This window comes from Suricata suricatta, chromosome 4, assembly GCF_006229205.1.
Source record: "Suricata suricatta isolate VVHF042 chromosome 4, meerkat_22Aug2017_6uvM2_HiC, whole genome shotgun sequence".
Taxonomy (NCBI): Eukaryota; Metazoa; Chordata; class Mammalia; order Carnivora; family Herpestidae; genus Suricata; species Suricata suricatta.
The window spans coordinates 8,986,833-9,003,517 of record NC_043703.1 but is presented as its reverse complement, the minus strand read 5'-3'; the positions used below and the strand labels follow the sequence as shown (position 1 = coordinate 9,003,517).

The window sequence follows — 16,685 nt, the reverse complement described above, 5'->3', positions numbered from 1 at the left end:
ATAATGGAACGTAGGGCCCAGGACCAAGAGACTTTGAAATAGATAATAGAATACATAGGCATATATATAAAATGAACATATGAGCTCATGATACATACATATACAAGTACATATACATACATATAATAACTCAAGGGAAAAGTCTTTAGATTATAAAATTTTAATTCTGGATATATCTGGGTGATCGCATCATTTGGTGATTTTAAATTATCTTTCCTCATTTGAACTTTCTACTTTTGTATAATGATCATATATTGCTTGTATTGTTAGGGTACACCATGCGAAGAGCTGAGGCACCACAGTGATCGGAGTTTCAGTTTTAGCAGAGTGGCTCCGGTGCTAAAATCATGAAAGCAGTTCCTATGTGTATTACAGGAAGGTCGGGCTCAAACAGGAAGAGAGAACTTCCACGTGCTTTAAGCTGATACCCAGAACACTGTGCAACCGAACATCCAAAGTGGGTAGTCAGGACAATAGGAAGTCTAGAGACCATATCTTATGTAGAAAAGCTAAGAAACTGAGCAGAGTTAGGAAATGAAAACAAAGGAGAAAACACAGGGTGGAGGTTATCACGGACAGTCAAATGGGAAAGTTTAGAAGCAAAATTCTATTTTTTTAAAGTGTTATTCCAGAGAGCAGACAGGATGAATAGACTCACCAGTCATTAAATATGGAGGTCCCTCTAGATACCAGGCCCTGTGACTGACACCAGACACTTACAGTGGCCCAAGAAACAGACAGTGCCCTAAGACCATTCATAGGAGGGGGCGTTACTCATCATATTACGACAAATAGTTACATAAGGACACTGTGCAGAGCGTCCTGAAAGAGAAGTACAGGAGTACCAGGAACAAAAGGCAGAACAGTTTGGCCTGGGGGTCATGGAAGATCTCGCTGAGGTGAGGAGCCAGTCATGTGCAAGCTGACTCTTGGAGGATGACCAGCAGTTGGCTTGGTAGGAAGGGGGCAATCCAAATTGCACTAGCAGTGAAACACCCCTGGATAAACATGTGGCAAGATCCAGAGTGACAGAACCATCCATTTATGGTGATTCACTGGGGTCAGCTGCTTAGGGGAAATCTGGTCTAAGAAAATCAGGTGGTGCTTGAGAGGAAATAGTCTACTCTTCACCCAAAATTGGAATGAGATTGAAAGGTAGCAGAATACACCACCCAAAAATATGCTACTTTGGTATATTTTTAGCTATAGACAATTGAAAAATAACAAATGCAGGGAGAAGTTTTCTCCAAACTCCTCTTATCTCCTTAAAGACTGATTTTCCAAAAGGAACTCAATTGTCACACATTCCCTTCCCTGCAGTGTTACCAACCAGAGAGGACTGATTCTTGCCATAGAAGAGGAGACTAAAGTCCATATCATGTCCAGGCAAACTTTGTCACAAACTATCATACCTCCCATTTATTCTTCTGAAGGCCATTCATCTTTCCTAAAAATCATGTGGTGTCTCCTAAGATACCTACATCACCATCCCCTTTCCCTATTAAGATGGTATTTAAGTCTAAATTCAGGTCCACCTCTAGGATTACTCATTTCTCCCTGGCTCCCATGTACACATGAGTTATACATATTAATAAACTTGATTGTTTCTCTCTTGTTAGTCTGTCTTTTATTATAGGGGTTTCAGCTAAGAACTCTGAAGAGTAGAGGGAAAATTTTTCTTCTCCTACAGGATCATGTGATTCTGATTTGTCATAGATAGGGAGTCCATTATCAACATAAGCAAAGGGAGTGGATACTTAAAAAATATAAACAGTTATGATCTCCTGAGGGCTAATCTATTTAAAAATGCAAAATATTTTAGTGATTGAGAAAGGATAGGATACAGTAATATCTCTAAGAATACAGATAACCCTAAGTTATCTTTACTTGCTAATAAAATGCAATCTGATGGGGACATCTCAAGAGGGTATGTGAAGGGGCAGGAAATTTACAGATAAGCTCTGATGTGGGCAAGTATAAAATTATACATTTATGCAGAATAATTCAAATGTCCCTTGTAGAAAAATGAGTTCCAAGAAATCAGTTAGAGCTCAGACAAGGATCTAAAAGTCAAATATTCCTTAAAAATGTGTTATTACAATCAAAAGAACATATCAAGTGCTAAGTGACCCCAGATTTTTGACAACCACAGCATATGTAAGTAACCTATCCTTAAGACACAGATATCCTAATAGGAGGGACCTAGGAGATGGTACAGGATGTAGCATGAGGGAAACTGAGTCTCATGTGATTTGAAGGAAAGAGAAAAAAATGCCCAGGGAGAGAAGTAAAAGCAAGAGGAGGCATTTTCCCTTCACCCATCAGTGCAGAATGTGAATTAAGGAAGACAGTGTAGGACCATGAGAAGGAAACAATGTAAAAATTAAATAGAGTAAATGCAAACAAAAAAATATCTAAAGGAAGCAAGCCTGAGCATGAAAAAAATTACAAAGGTAATCAAGAAAGATCTAACACCAGACAATGCCAAAGATAGTTCATTCTAGAAAATCGGTTCTCAAAATATGGTCTCTTTGTGATGCAACAACATCATCTAGAAACTTTTAGAAATGCAAAACCTCTCTCAAGCCTGCAGATCCATTGCATGAGATGTATTGAATCAGAAACTCTGTGGCCCAATAATCTGTGCTTTAAATAAGCCCTCTGGATGATTCTGATGCACCACAACTCTAGAAACCAACAGCTATGAAGATACCATGAAACTTAAGAAGAGTACCCCCACCTCCCAGGTCTGGATAGCAACCTAGGAAGTTGGGTTTGTGGGAATCCTCATCAATCAAAGGGCCTTGGGATTTACTTTAGCAAAATGGTACTTCTTCCTCAGCAATCTCCTCCTACTGTAGCCTTAAATACAGGTTTCTACCCTAATACGATGCTTCCCACTGGCTATGTCTAGACCGGTGGTTCTCAAATTGGGCCATTTCACCTCTCAGGACATGTACAGCAAAATGAGAGATATTTTTAGTTGTCAAAACTGAGGGAATGGAGGGGTGCTACTAACATTGAGTGAAGACCAAGGATGCTGCTAAAAAGTCTACAATACACAGGACAGCCCCCCACAATAAAGAGCTATTCAGCCCAAAATGTTGGTAGTTCTGTAACTGAGAAAACTCTGATGTGGATCAGTTGCCCTGGGAACTAAATTTACATCAAACCTCATCTATTTTCTTCTCCATTCCTCCAACATAAATTGGTTTCACTAAAATTTGTGAAATCCTGATTCCATTGATATAGTCAAACCTTTCCACATCTGCCCTCCATCTATTCACCTTAATTATATGTCACTTTTCTCAGATGACATAACCCTCCAGGTCAACATTCACTCCGTCACTTAAAGATTCCAAAAGAGAATTGATGCCATGTTATTGCACTTCATCTTTTCTGACTTGAACATGTTCTATCAACACAGAAAGCTTCCATAATAATGCCACTTGGTAGGGACTTGTAAAACTCTGCAAATTCCACTCCACAGAGATAATAAAAAATGTATATCTCGACAGAAGCTTTTTCTTTTCCTTTTCATCAACAGAAACCTCAAACTCAGGAGGCTGGAAGTTGAATTTTTCTAGAAATAAGCTTAAAAGCCCTGAACACATCTGGTTCTTTGGTTTTGCCTAAATATATTATGAACCCACAGATTTGGGTTAAAGTAGGATAAATTCTGAGTACTTTATGGTCATTTTGGTGCAACAAACCTATAAAGTATCTTTAAAATAGTACTTCCACTAATCAGCAGTCCCATAGAAATAATAAACCCTATTTTCCTCCTTCAGAGTGAATGTTAAGTGATACTAAGAATATATATTTTTATTCCAAATTATGACCTGCTATTTTCAGTTAGAAGCCTGAGAAGGGAATGGAGGCAAGAGTGAATATGGACTAGGGGTGACCTATTAAAACCACATGCTTGTGAAAATATTCATTAGCAGTGAATTAATATCATATTTATCATAGTCCCTTGTGATAGCATGCAGCAGAAAATTTAACTTGTCAGTAATCATTTTCATCTGAGCACAGAGGCTGCTCCCAAATGCTACCAGAACCATCTGCAAAAATTTACCTCTTCAAAGGCTTAAAGAGAGAGGCTATCAGAGCATTACAGAATTTATCCTTTGAGCCCATTTGGAGCAAGACAGATTCGTCTTTCTGTATTCCAGCCTGAGTAGAAATTTCTGATGTCTCTCGTTTTTAACCAACTCTACATTCCTGTATCATATAGTATAACTTCTACATCTTCCCTGGCAAATGGTAGAATTTACTGGGACAAGAAAGTCCTCTTTGTATTTAGAAAAGTCAAGTTGGCCTTTAGACAGAACACACAAAGGGACAAATTGGTCCCTTGATAAGCATTTTCTAATACTCCAGGTATTTAGGTATAAAGCAATGACAAGGGAATTCAAAGGAAGCCAGGTGGGAATAACAAAGTGAAGAGTGACATAACATCCAGTCGTATTTTATAAGCTACTTTTCTACACATGTGTGGTCATGGTCACTGCCTCTCTCTCATCACCTTAAACTCAAGGTCATTCCAACCTAACTTGCCTCAGGGAGCAATGACTCTTCCCATATTTTCAGTCGGACTTGCATTCACACTGTCCTCCTTTCTTCTGTTTGTCCTGCAGCCAAATGGCTTCTACTCCTTCCTTATACTTTTCTTTAGCCCCTTCTTCCTTCCTACCCCTCTTCCAACTATCACCTCAGGAAAACTGTTCTTCCTCTCCCACTACTCAATATCTTGTTATGATGCCTCATTATGTGAATCAAAAAGAAACACCAGGATTTTTGTAAGATTTGTAAAAATACAGTCATAAGTATAATTATACCCAATTTTAAAAATCAGAAAAAGTCACTGAAAATCCCCCAAATTCCGCTTTAAGAATCTTAAAACAAAGCAAAATAAAAGCCCCATCTTCTTCCTAGTCTTTCTCTAGTTAGATATGGTTTATTTTTCTCCTTAAAAATATGTTCAAATCCTATTCTTTACACAATTCTACAATATCTATTTCACTTAAAATCATATTTTTAAATAGTGTTTCACTAGAAATCTTCAAAGACTATTTCAGCTGGTTAAACAGGGTTTGGGGGCTGTTTTAGTTATGGGTAGCAAATTACTACAAAATTTAGTAGTTTCACAAGAAACAGACCCTTAACTCTAGAGAAGAAACTGATGGTTACCGGAGCGGGGATGGGTAAAATAGTTGATGGTGGCTAAGGAGTACACTTATCATGAGGAGCACTGAGGAATGTAAAGAGTTACTGAATCACTATACTGTATGCTACATTGAAACTAATAAACAGTGTGTGTTAACTATACTGGAATTAAAATGAAAAACTTAGTAAAATTACTAGAAATTCAGTGGTTAAAATAACAAACATTTATTATGTGACATTTTCTGTTGGTCAGGAGTCCAGGAGCAGCTGATCTGGGTGGTTCTGGCTCAGAGTGCCCCGTGAGGTTGCAGTCAGGGTATCAACCAGCGCTATGGGCTTTCACGGCTTGATGAGAATGGAAAGGTCCACTTCCAAGATGGCGCACTCATAGGCTATCTGCAAGAGGACTCCATACCTCATCATGTGGCCTTTACCATAGGACACCTAAGTGTCCAGAGGCAGCTGGCTTCCCTCAGTATGAGGAATCCAGGAGAAAAGGAGAAAAGGGGGAAAAGTTGCCTTTTGTAACCTAGTCTCTGAAGTCACATTCAGTCCCTTCTGGTTTTTTTTCTCATTTCTTAGAAGTCATCAGATCCAGCCGACACTGAAGGGAGAGGAATCAGGCTCCACCATTCAAAGAAGTGTCAGAGAATCTCTGGATGTATTTCAAATCACCTCAGTGGGCAAGGCTTGAATCCAAGTCCCACTTCTGATATTATTTTCCCAGGGGGAAAACAGGTACTGTAATCTACCTGTAAGCATGTTTAAACTCAACTTTTCTGCAAGGGGGATACACCCCATATTGGTAAATATGACTAGGAAGTTGCCAAATATTATAATGTGTTATTGAGACTTTTAAACTTGAAAGCTGCAAGTTTATAGTTTTCACCATTACAAAATAATATTTACATCTATATACACACATACATCTCCAACACTTTAATTCAACAAATTAATTTGAAAATTAAAATAACTATAGAATACCAGTTGGGTTCTAGAGAAAATAACAGGACCAGATGACTTGGGGATGAAAATAGGAAGGAAATTTTAACTACCAAGGAGACAAGTTGTTTTAGTAGTTCATAAACTTTGTCTACATTTTCTCATACACTAGGGCAAGTCCATCATTAGCCATCAGAGATCACATAATTAGGGCTTCTTTTAAGATACAGTGAGTAAAATAATGTGTCTTTTGGAGATTAAAGTTTTCCTCTTAACATATCGTCTCTTATAATAGGTTCTTCTAATGCCCACATCCTTCCCATTCTCTTTTTCTATCTTTCCTGTCTTGGAGGGAAGGAAGGTGTCTTGAAACAGAAGAGCTTAGATTTACTTTCCTCCTCTATAAATACCACATGAAAGTGTGGTCCAAATTCTAAAACATCTTCCCAAAAATAATTGGAGTCTAGTCACCTGCTCACAATGAATCAAAAATCATCTAAAAATGAAAACAATACACCTGGTTAAGAAGGTATACTTTACTTATTAAAAAATGCCATTTAAGCCCATGAAAGCATGAACATTTAGATTGCTAATACACTTTTTCTGTCTTTCCATACATTCTCTCTCAATCTGTCTTGGGGGCTCTTGTTCACCATCCAAGTCTTCTTCACTATTGGTGTTACTTAGGGTTCTGTGTATGGTCTCTTCTTTTCTTATTTAAAATGCTTTCCTTGGTAATCTTGTCATCTCCAATGGCTTCAATATCAGCTAAAAGTGACCATTCCCAAAGCTGAACCCCAGCTTCAGTCTCTCCTCTTAGCTTCTGACACAGATACCCAACTGCCTATTGAAAAAAGCTTCACTTAGAAGTCCAGAGGTCCTTCAAACGCAAAATATCCTAACCTGAATGCTATCTTCTCTACAAAAACTCTTTCTCAGGTACCAACTGGTAAAATTAGCCTGGATCCAAGCTTTCCTCTCACACCTCCATGCTCCTCTTATTCAGGCAATCACCAACACTTCCTCACTCGACTTTCTGTCCACATAGATAGATCAGATGGATCTCTCCAATCTGCTCCCATCTCCAGGACTCCCATAAGCCCACTATGGGACTACGGATTACAACAGGGTAACTAAAGTCCCTTCTAACACTCCTCAAATCCATTCTTCACATTGCAGCTGGAGTGCTCTTCCTAATTTTACTAGTCGTCTACTTAAAATTGTCCATGGTTTCCACATTGCTTTGGGACTGAATGTTTGCATCCCCTGCCCAAAAAATTCATATGTTTAGGACCTTCTCTCCAATGTGATGGTATTTGGAGCTAATTGTCATGAGAGCTAATTGGGTTATGAGGGTAGAGCCCTCATGAATGGCACTGGTGCCCTTACAAGAAGAGACAAAGGGGAAAAGATCTCTGGGTCTCTCTCCCTCCCCTTCTCTCCCCTTCCCCAATCATGTAAGGATACAGCAAAAAGCAGCTGTCCACATGTCTGGAAGCAGGCTCTCACCAGACAGACATCAGACATGCCAGGACCTTGATCCTTGAACATCCCGGCCCCTAGAACTGTGAGAAATAAATGTTCATTGTCTAAGCCACCGAGTCCATGGTATTTTGTCACAGCAGCCCAAACTGACTAAGACACACTTCAACCGCCAGACAGAGTCCAAATTCATTTTCCTAAGTGCACAAGGCCTGCTTTGGCCTCATTCTAATTTCTCCTCTATATTCCCTTCCAGCAGCTTCCTGCCCTTACCTCTCCACTGGGGTCACATTTGGTGTATACACTCAAAATTGTTGAAAGAATCATTTGCAGTTTCCCTCACATAGCATGTTGAATACATGCCTCCATGTGCAGTCTCCCTTCGGAGATGAACCCTTTTTTCTCTCATTCATTTGGTGCAATCAACTCACCCTTTGAGACTGAAGAGTTACCTTATTTGTAAAAACGTCCTTGGCCTCTCCTCACAGCCCAGCCTCCACTGATCACGCCCTTCTCCTCATCATTACCGACCTATACCCTTACACACATTTTCACATTTTTCTCACTGTAATGTAACTCTGCCACTCTGCCTAAATCTGGGGCTGAGTGAAGGAAGTAGGAAAACCAGTAAGAACAGAGCAATGGACTAGCATGTTTTCTAGCAGAGACCCTAACAAAGCATGGACTTACATAGATGGTGGGAAAGGAAAAACATATTTGTCCTTTAAAGTCCCATTAACATAATTTTCAATAATATTTGCATGACAATTATACTTCACAAGTATTTCAACACTGCCGTCTTCTGCACAGGTTTGCTTGGGTTCTGGTGACATATTCCAAAGAGCAAGGCAGTGGGGTAAGTGCAAACATAACAGGGTCTGCTGTGTAACAGGAGGTAGCTGTGCTGCTACTGTCCCCACCAGACGGTGACTCCTGCAGTGTAGACACTGCTGGCTGGAGGCTCCGAGTGCTGATACAGTGGGAATGTTTGCTACAGGCCGACTCAGCCCCCTTGTGAGACAGGATGTGTGGAACTGCTACGTGACTTAACACAATCTGCACATCCTCCCTGATTTAGACAAACATGAGTGTTCTACAGAAGGAATAGAATTTTAAGTCTAGGGTTACAAAATTATTGTTTATTTACAGTATATTCTCCATTGTGTAACTTGTCTTAAAAATGCAATACACTTAGGGGCGCCTGGTGGCTCAGTTGGTTAAGTGTCCAACTTCAGCTCAGGTCATGATCTCATGGTTCATGAGTTTGAGCCCCACATCAGACTTTATGCTGACAGCTCAAAGCCTGGAGCCAGTTTTTGGATTGTGTGTCTCCCCCCCCCCTCTCTCTCTGCCCCTCCCTGGCTCTCACTGTCTCTCTCTCAAAAATAAATAAACATTAAAAAAAAATTTTAACACAACACACTGTGAATACAATGCATGTGAATATATTTATAATAATTCTTCCTTAAATTTAATTTTTTAAAAAACCACAGGGAAAGCTCATACCAGTTCAACAAAATGCAATAATAAATTACCTTAAGACGAATTCAGTCCTAAGATTTTCGTCCCATCTTAGGCCGCTTTGCAGAGAGCGCATAACAGGGCCATGTCCCCATCCCTCCTGGACATCAATTTAATTGCCCCTTAGAAGTCACTTGCTCAGGATATAATTTATAAGAGCTTTTCACAAAATAGTGTTACTACCTGAAGTGAGGTCAAAGCAGACTTTTAAGTAGATAATTTGAAAAAAAGAAAGTGATGAATATTTCAACAAAGGATGCAGACTTTTATGAAATGCCTCAGCCACCTCAGCCGAAGGTAAAGGCAGACCTAGAAAACATCACCTCTTCTGTAACACAACTCTCCGCTACTTAGCACTGGGGAGACATTTCGGCCCAACGATGATGCCACCTTCAACAAGACTGCTGAGTTCCTTCCAAGAATAACTGAAGCAATTAGACACAGACTTGGAACTTCAGGTTTGAAATCTTTTTGTTTGCCTGGTGCTTACCAAACACAGTATTCGGTAAGCTACTATCTACCTCTCACCTGACAAAAGACTAGTGAGAAGTAATAAGTAGATCAAACACGAAGACGTCCCTAAGTTTCCCCACCACCAAGTTGTATGTTACACAGACTCTATCATTATTGAGAAACCTTAAAAATTTGCCATGTGGATAAAGATCTAGCAGTCCAAGGGGTAAATATACAGCGGCCTCAACACTTGAAAATAAGATTACGCCTCTTTAGCCTAAACTCTCATACCCCACTGTCCACTGTCTCCCTGAATCACACAACTGAAATGCATTTCCATTTCCATGCGAAGGGGACTGGTTAAATAAATTATCCTATTACTTTAAACACCATTTATTTTTATCTTTATTTTATGTCTATAAAGTAGATTCTTACAGTGGAAACTTGGCTGCTGTTTAAAAAAATGATCCAATTCTCAATTTACTGATATGGATTTCTGAAATTGAAATACAATTATAATTAAGTGAAAAAAGAAATTTCATGACAATTATAAAGTATGATTTGATTCTATAAAATACCAATACATATGCTTATATATTCATTACAAACTCCATATAGAAAGAGAGCAGGGTTCATTAGTGTAGATACTTACAAACACCTGGGAAACTGCACTGCAAACTGTTAAAAGCGACTATCTCTACAAGTCTCAGAAGAACAGGCACCGATGTACATTCTACATCATTCATCTCAACTGTGCCATTTTGACGAACTTGGACCACTTTTATTATGTTATTTCTTTTTTAAATAAAAGTGTCCTAACTCGATCACGGCAAGTTCCTCACACACCATCAAAGCCTCCAGGTCGCACTCCCCCAGGGCTCAGCACCCCACGTGCATCGTATTTATGTACGTGTCACTCACAGTGTGCCACGTGAGATCTCCAGGAAGAGAGGAGAGGCACCTGTACACACACTCCAGAGATTTCTGAAGTGGGGACACAGGTCTACTGAGAGGGCCATTATGCTGTACGAGGTCACTGATAACATGATCCAGAGAAGGCCCCCCAAAAGAATAGCCAAAGGTCCAGAACTAAAGGAATACGTTGTTTAATTCTGGAATTCTTATTCCTGCTGTAAAGAAGGCAAGTCAGTGCAGCAGTGAAAACAGCCTGTTTGAATCCTGAACCTGGGGACTGAGCACACTGCTTCCCTGTACCTTATTTCATAGCCTGTAAGCTGGGAACATTAATGGGGACATTGAGAGGCAGAAGTGAGTTAGTGCAGAAAAAGTGCTTAGAACAGTTCTTGGAACATAATAAGTGTTCAATAAATATCACTTTTTGATGGTGTTCTTGTCTCTATGCCAGTAGGTGGGGGAAGGGGGTAAAAATGGGCTCCCTGATTGCAGTCACTTCATAAATGTCTCAGACTAGCCAACTTCAGAAAGAAACACTCACATGAGCCCACAGGTATGGCCTAACATTCTCTAGAGCTAGATGTGCACACCTGGAGGCATATATTAAATATATCAGCAATGACATGTCAAAGAATTGTATGATCGGAGATATCTGAATGGAAAGGCTTTTCACCAACAGCAACCTGATTGTTTCCATTTTGACAGGAATATCTCGCCATCAGGGAAATCTTACTTCCAATGGGCAAAGCCTGAACTTGGTACAAAGAATATAAGAGAGTGGTTATTTGCCTTTGAAAATGATCATTTAAATTAACTGTAAATACTTTTGGTTTCTTTTACATAGTGATTACCCATAAAACAGTTGACGTTTGAATCATTAACAAAAACATTATCCGTGAATATATTTTAAGTAATTCATCAATTATAAGAAACAAAGCATTCCTCCATCATGACTGTCTATGAACTTCACTAAGGCTTGATTTAAACTAGCTTTTGATACTGGGGTGCCTGGGGGCCACCACCAGCTGAGCATCCAACAATTGATTTCAGCTGGGGTCATGATCTCACAGGTGGTGAGATCGAGCCTCATGTCAGGCAAAGCCATCTTGTGATTCTCTCTCTCCCTCTCTCCCTGCTTCTCTCCATGTGCATCCACACTCTCTCTCTCTCAAAACAAAAAACTAAAAAACTTTTAAAAACTAGTTTTTGATACTTAGTAGACAGTGAAACCACAAAAATCATAAGGATTTTCTAATATATTTTATTCTCTGGTGAGCTTAGTGGGGTTCCCTAGATACAGGCTCTTTATCATCTGCTGGCTTCCTGGCTGGACTACAATCTAATGCTAACAGTTTCAAGGGGAGCAGTGGAGGGAGCGCGCAGGCTCAGGGTTCAGTTGAGCTTATGATTCTAGCATCTTCGTGAAGGTTAACATGCCTCTTTGTCCTTTGCGTTCATGTTCTGTCCTCTGTTCCCACGGCTACCGTCTTAGTTCAGAACTGCATCTTCTCTTCTTTGGACTGCCGTCATGGCCTTCGTTCGGGGATCATTGCTTCGTGGCAGCTTCCTCACTACTTCCAGAAACTGATCTCATCTGATTATTTCCAGAAGAGTCTCAATTCATTACCAGGGGAGTCAAAGCCCTTCAGTATGATGGCCTGCGTTCACCGTTTCTTCTCCATTTCCAGCCACTCCCCTGCACTGTATGCGTCACCGTTTTCAAACACTTCACAAACTTTGGCTCCTTCCTGGTTTTGCTAAAGGGGAACTTCCCTCCTCACCTCTATTCTGGTTTTCTTCTGTCCCCTTGGTCTTCAAGGCTCACGCTGAACGTTATCTCATTTGCTAAATTTATCTCCTCTATGAGCTCTTCTGACTTCTGCCCACCAAACTGAATTCAATAAATATTTAATGAGCGTAATGCAAGGTAAGGCTGAGAGATCCTGAGATAAATAACAGCGCTTCCACCCTGGAGGTTAACTATTTAGCAGATGAGATGGAAACTTTACTCATCATAACAAAACATTATCAACAGGGTAGCTGCAATAGGAACAGAATTGTGTGGGGGCAGCTTAACCTTGCCCGAGAGCAAAAGCCACTGTTCTATTCTATGTACAATAGCACTTTGTTCACTTAGTACCTGTATGTTCAATAAATGTTTGTATCTCTCTTCCCACCGAATTACCAGTTTGCTGAAATCAGAAACCATGTGACCCACACCACTATCGTATTCATTGCCAAAATAAGTAAAATGGAGTTCATTTTGACACTCACTTGTAAAGTCTGTACAGTTAGAGAGGAAAGAATCAAACTTTAACTATACTGCAATGTAAAAATTTTTAAACCAGATTAAAATAATACTCCATTATCTTTAGTCACATCATGAAGGGGGAAAAAATTACCTGTTAATTAAATCCAAGTGAAAAAGATTACTTTTCTGAGGTATTGAAAGAGAAAAAGAATTTAGCTTTCATAGGAAAAATTAACTACAAATAATGAGGATGTTAAGAAAACCAAACTTTTACACACAATGCTTTTCAAGCTACTATAGATTGATTTGACTTTATCATCACATGAAACACAATACAAATTGGTTGTTTTAAGAAATGTATACATGTGAAAGAAAAAGCTTTAAATATCAGAGATATTGAGATGTAATTCGAGCCCTTCTAATCATATGCAAAACTGATGTACTCCAACACTCAAATTAAATAGTCAACCGACTTAGCATTTAGATCAGTAGATTGAAACCTTTCATTATTGTTGTTGCTAATTTATTTCTTGAGAAAACATACTCTTACTCATTTATTTTTTTTAAACCCACTCATTTAGGTGGGCATTAATTTCCTCATTTTGCAAGAAAAAGAGACTCTGAGAGAGGGTTAGCCGTTTCCTGCATTTCACATGGTAGGTCAACTGGGAAATCAGAACTAGGAGTCCAGCCTATTCCACGAGATAATAAATGTGCAAAGAGCTTTGTAAACTATAAGGAGCTATACAAATGTAGGTTCGTGCAAGCTCGATTAGAATACTGTGGGTTCAAATCTACTTCAACTAAATTGTTACAAAAGACTTTTTCCCATGGCTTGATACTGCCATTAAGATGAATGCATAGCGTTATTCCAAAAGGAAAAACAAAAGGCATTCCGTTGAACGGAAGAAAATATGTAATTTTCAAAAATGTGATGTTTCTGTCATCCGCTTGTGACGGCTGCTGCCAGCTCTTTATTTGTCCTGTTGCCGTCTTGAATGGGTTGATTGATTTCCTCCCCATCCACCCCCACAAGCTGATAGCCAAGACTCCTTCCCCTCGTATTTAACATTAAACAGGGCGAGATTTCCATCTTGCAGGAGAACGGAACTCAGTGCCCTGCAGCATTCTGACAAGCGCCTCTCAGTGAATCTTTTTTTGAAGGAAGGTCTTGACTGTGATTTAACTGCCTCTGAATGTCTTAGCCCCAAAATACTCTCTCCGCTTCCTTGTCTCCACCCGGAATGGAGGCAGCGCCAAACAAGCGCGTTTAGATCATTCGGGTCCCCTGGTTCCTGACAGTGAATCTGAAGGAAAAGATGTCGTTGTTACTTTTTTTTAAATTACAGAACAGTTGCTCGAATGCCCCTGGATGTTGCTCTCAGCGTTGCAAACTAGGTGCCGACAGCGCGAATGTGCACATCCGTGTGGACGGGATAGCACCGATTTCCTTAGGAAACACTCAAGGGGCCAAGGACAATTTCTGTTGCAAAAGACGTTTCAGGGGGCCAGGCTTGAGGTTAAGAGCAATCAGGGAGGCTTCGCCCTGACACGACTTTCACACTGATTTGTTCTTATGGTTTCAAAAATTTTGCAACAGGCCAAAACCTCACGGACTGCATTTAACCTCAGGAAGCTGCTAGCACGTTCCCAGTCACTCCAGCCGCAGGGTCCTGCTGGAGGCCCCCGGGCTCAGCAGTCTCCGACCGTGGCCCCTCCTCAGTTCCTCAGTGTTTCATGCTTCAGCGTGTGTCCTACTTACCACTGCTGAGAAAAAACGTACGGTGGCAAATGAAGGACTTAATAGGCGTTTCCATATATTGCCAATTAAACCGAATAATAATTCACTCGTGTGAAAATGAATCTATTGGATTTTAGATTCTGAAGTGGCACAAACAGGCCTGTGACAACAAACTCTAAGCTTGCTTTCGATAAGAGCCCCCAGCCTTAACCCCCACTGGAACCAGCCCCTGCCCCACGATGGCAGGCTCCCGGAAGCCAGTCCCCCAGACGCCCCTGCTCAGCTTCTCCACAGCTGGTCATCAGCGCACAGCAGATGAGACGCCAGCGCCTATGGGAGATGAGCCAGGAGGGACGAGAAACCCCATGCCCATGAGCAAGCTGCAAGCCTTTTGTTCAGTCACAAAACCCACGTGGCCTAAGGTTTTAGGTCCGACCTGTTGTCCCAACTGGGGCGTGAGCGAGTCCAGCCCCAAGGAAAAGTGCTCCATTAAAAATCCACTCAATTCCCACGCTCTGCTTTCTTCTTGCCTTCACGCCGCCGCTGCCTCCATTCTGGGCATGCACTTCCGTGATCGGAATATTAGGCGCGACTGGCCCAACGGCTACGTCATTCTCTGCTCACACAGGCCAGGCCGTCACCCGGGGGAACCCAATGTCTTCAGCTCTGCTCAGTCCCGACTCCTCTGAGGACCTCGATCTCGGCCCCTCACTCGGAAAATTCGCACGTACACTAAAGCATACAGGCCGTGTTAGCACTCCAGGGGGACGCACAGGGCCATCATCCAAGGACCCCTAGTTGAGGTCCTTGGAAATGGAAAGATCCTTAAGTTTATCTGGAGACAGAACCCCCGGACCCAAATTCCAGTTTTGTCCCTTATGAACTATACGGCTTTCAGCAATCAATTAAAAACCCTTGCAGTGTTCTCCTTTACAAAATTCTCACTGTCACCATCTCCCTGGGTTCTAACAACAAAAATTGTTACATACATCAAAATTGTATAATTATGGATCCCTATGTAGTATGCAGTATGTCTTTTAATTAGAAACCTTGGAGTTATCTTTGAGTCATTTTCATTTATGTCCCCAAATCTGTTTATGCTCCTTCAGTGCATCTTTGACCTACCTGTCTTGCTCTGGTCTTTGCTCTGAACCTCATTCTCTGCTTCCCAGCTACACACTGTTATATATGAAAACGTAAACACACACATATAACATCTCTGTGCGTCTGTGTGTAAATAACAAAAATTTATATGAGAATTTATATCCATGCATCCCCTTGACTTGGCTATGTTTCTGGTAGATAGCCATGTTTCCAACAATAATGCATTGTTTGATCTAAATGATGTTCTCTCTCCTATCATTTGCCCACTGGCACCAAGTAAGCCAAGAGAGAAAATGTTGAGTATGTATATAAAGAACACGTGCTGATGAGTGGAGGGGGAAATGGCATGAATAAACAATGAAGAGGCTTTTGTTAGGAAAATCTCCTCTCACTCAACAGAACTAAGATCTCGAAACAATGGTATTAGGAAATGTTAACTAGAATAGTGTCCATTACCTTTGCGGGGGGGGCGGGGGGGGGGAGGTGCACAGACTACTGACTCTGGCAAGAGCTGGCCCATTACCCTCTGTCCTCTTCCCAGTACCTTGGGAAACACGGGGATCCCCATCTTCGAGCCCATTTCTAAAAGGCTGTGTGACGTTCAAGAGTGAAATAGGAGCGATTAGAAAACTCAAAGGCACAATAGTATTGTACGTGGCATACCAGTGTTCAAAATGCTGAACTGTCATGTTTCTGAAAATTATGCTTATAAATATACCGTGTCTGTTGATTAACAATCTCGCCATCAACCAACAACAATGCGCAATCAGATAAGAATGCCGAGGCTTGGCATCCAAGGGCATAATTTAATCTGTGGCCCACGTGTAGATCTGGTGAATATTCTGTTCCATCAGCCGCGCCGGGAATGATACAGCTCACAAGCTGCTGCCTGCCGCCGGCTGCCACGTCATCCTTCTTACAAACCCTGCCTTCCCTCACCCCAGGCGATGCAGCCCTGACTGAAACACTGGAAGGACTGAACACTTCTCCTTGCCAGGAAGCCAGCAGTTATCTCTCTGTTCTGTCTGCCTCCCCACAATAAACTGTTCATAAAAACATCCTCCTCAGAACCTCAACACATGACTTAAAACATAGTCTCAAGCAGGT

At 40.9% G+C, this 16,685-nt stretch overlaps 1 protein-coding gene across 1 annotated transcript in view; it reads right to left on the bottom strand.

Moving 5' to 3' along the window:
* FGF14 (fibroblast growth factor 14) overlaps nt 1-16,685 on the bottom strand; it is a 612,348-nt gene that overhangs the window by 559,284 nt on the left and 36,379 nt on the right. The gene's annotated exons all lie outside the window — the stretch shown is intronic.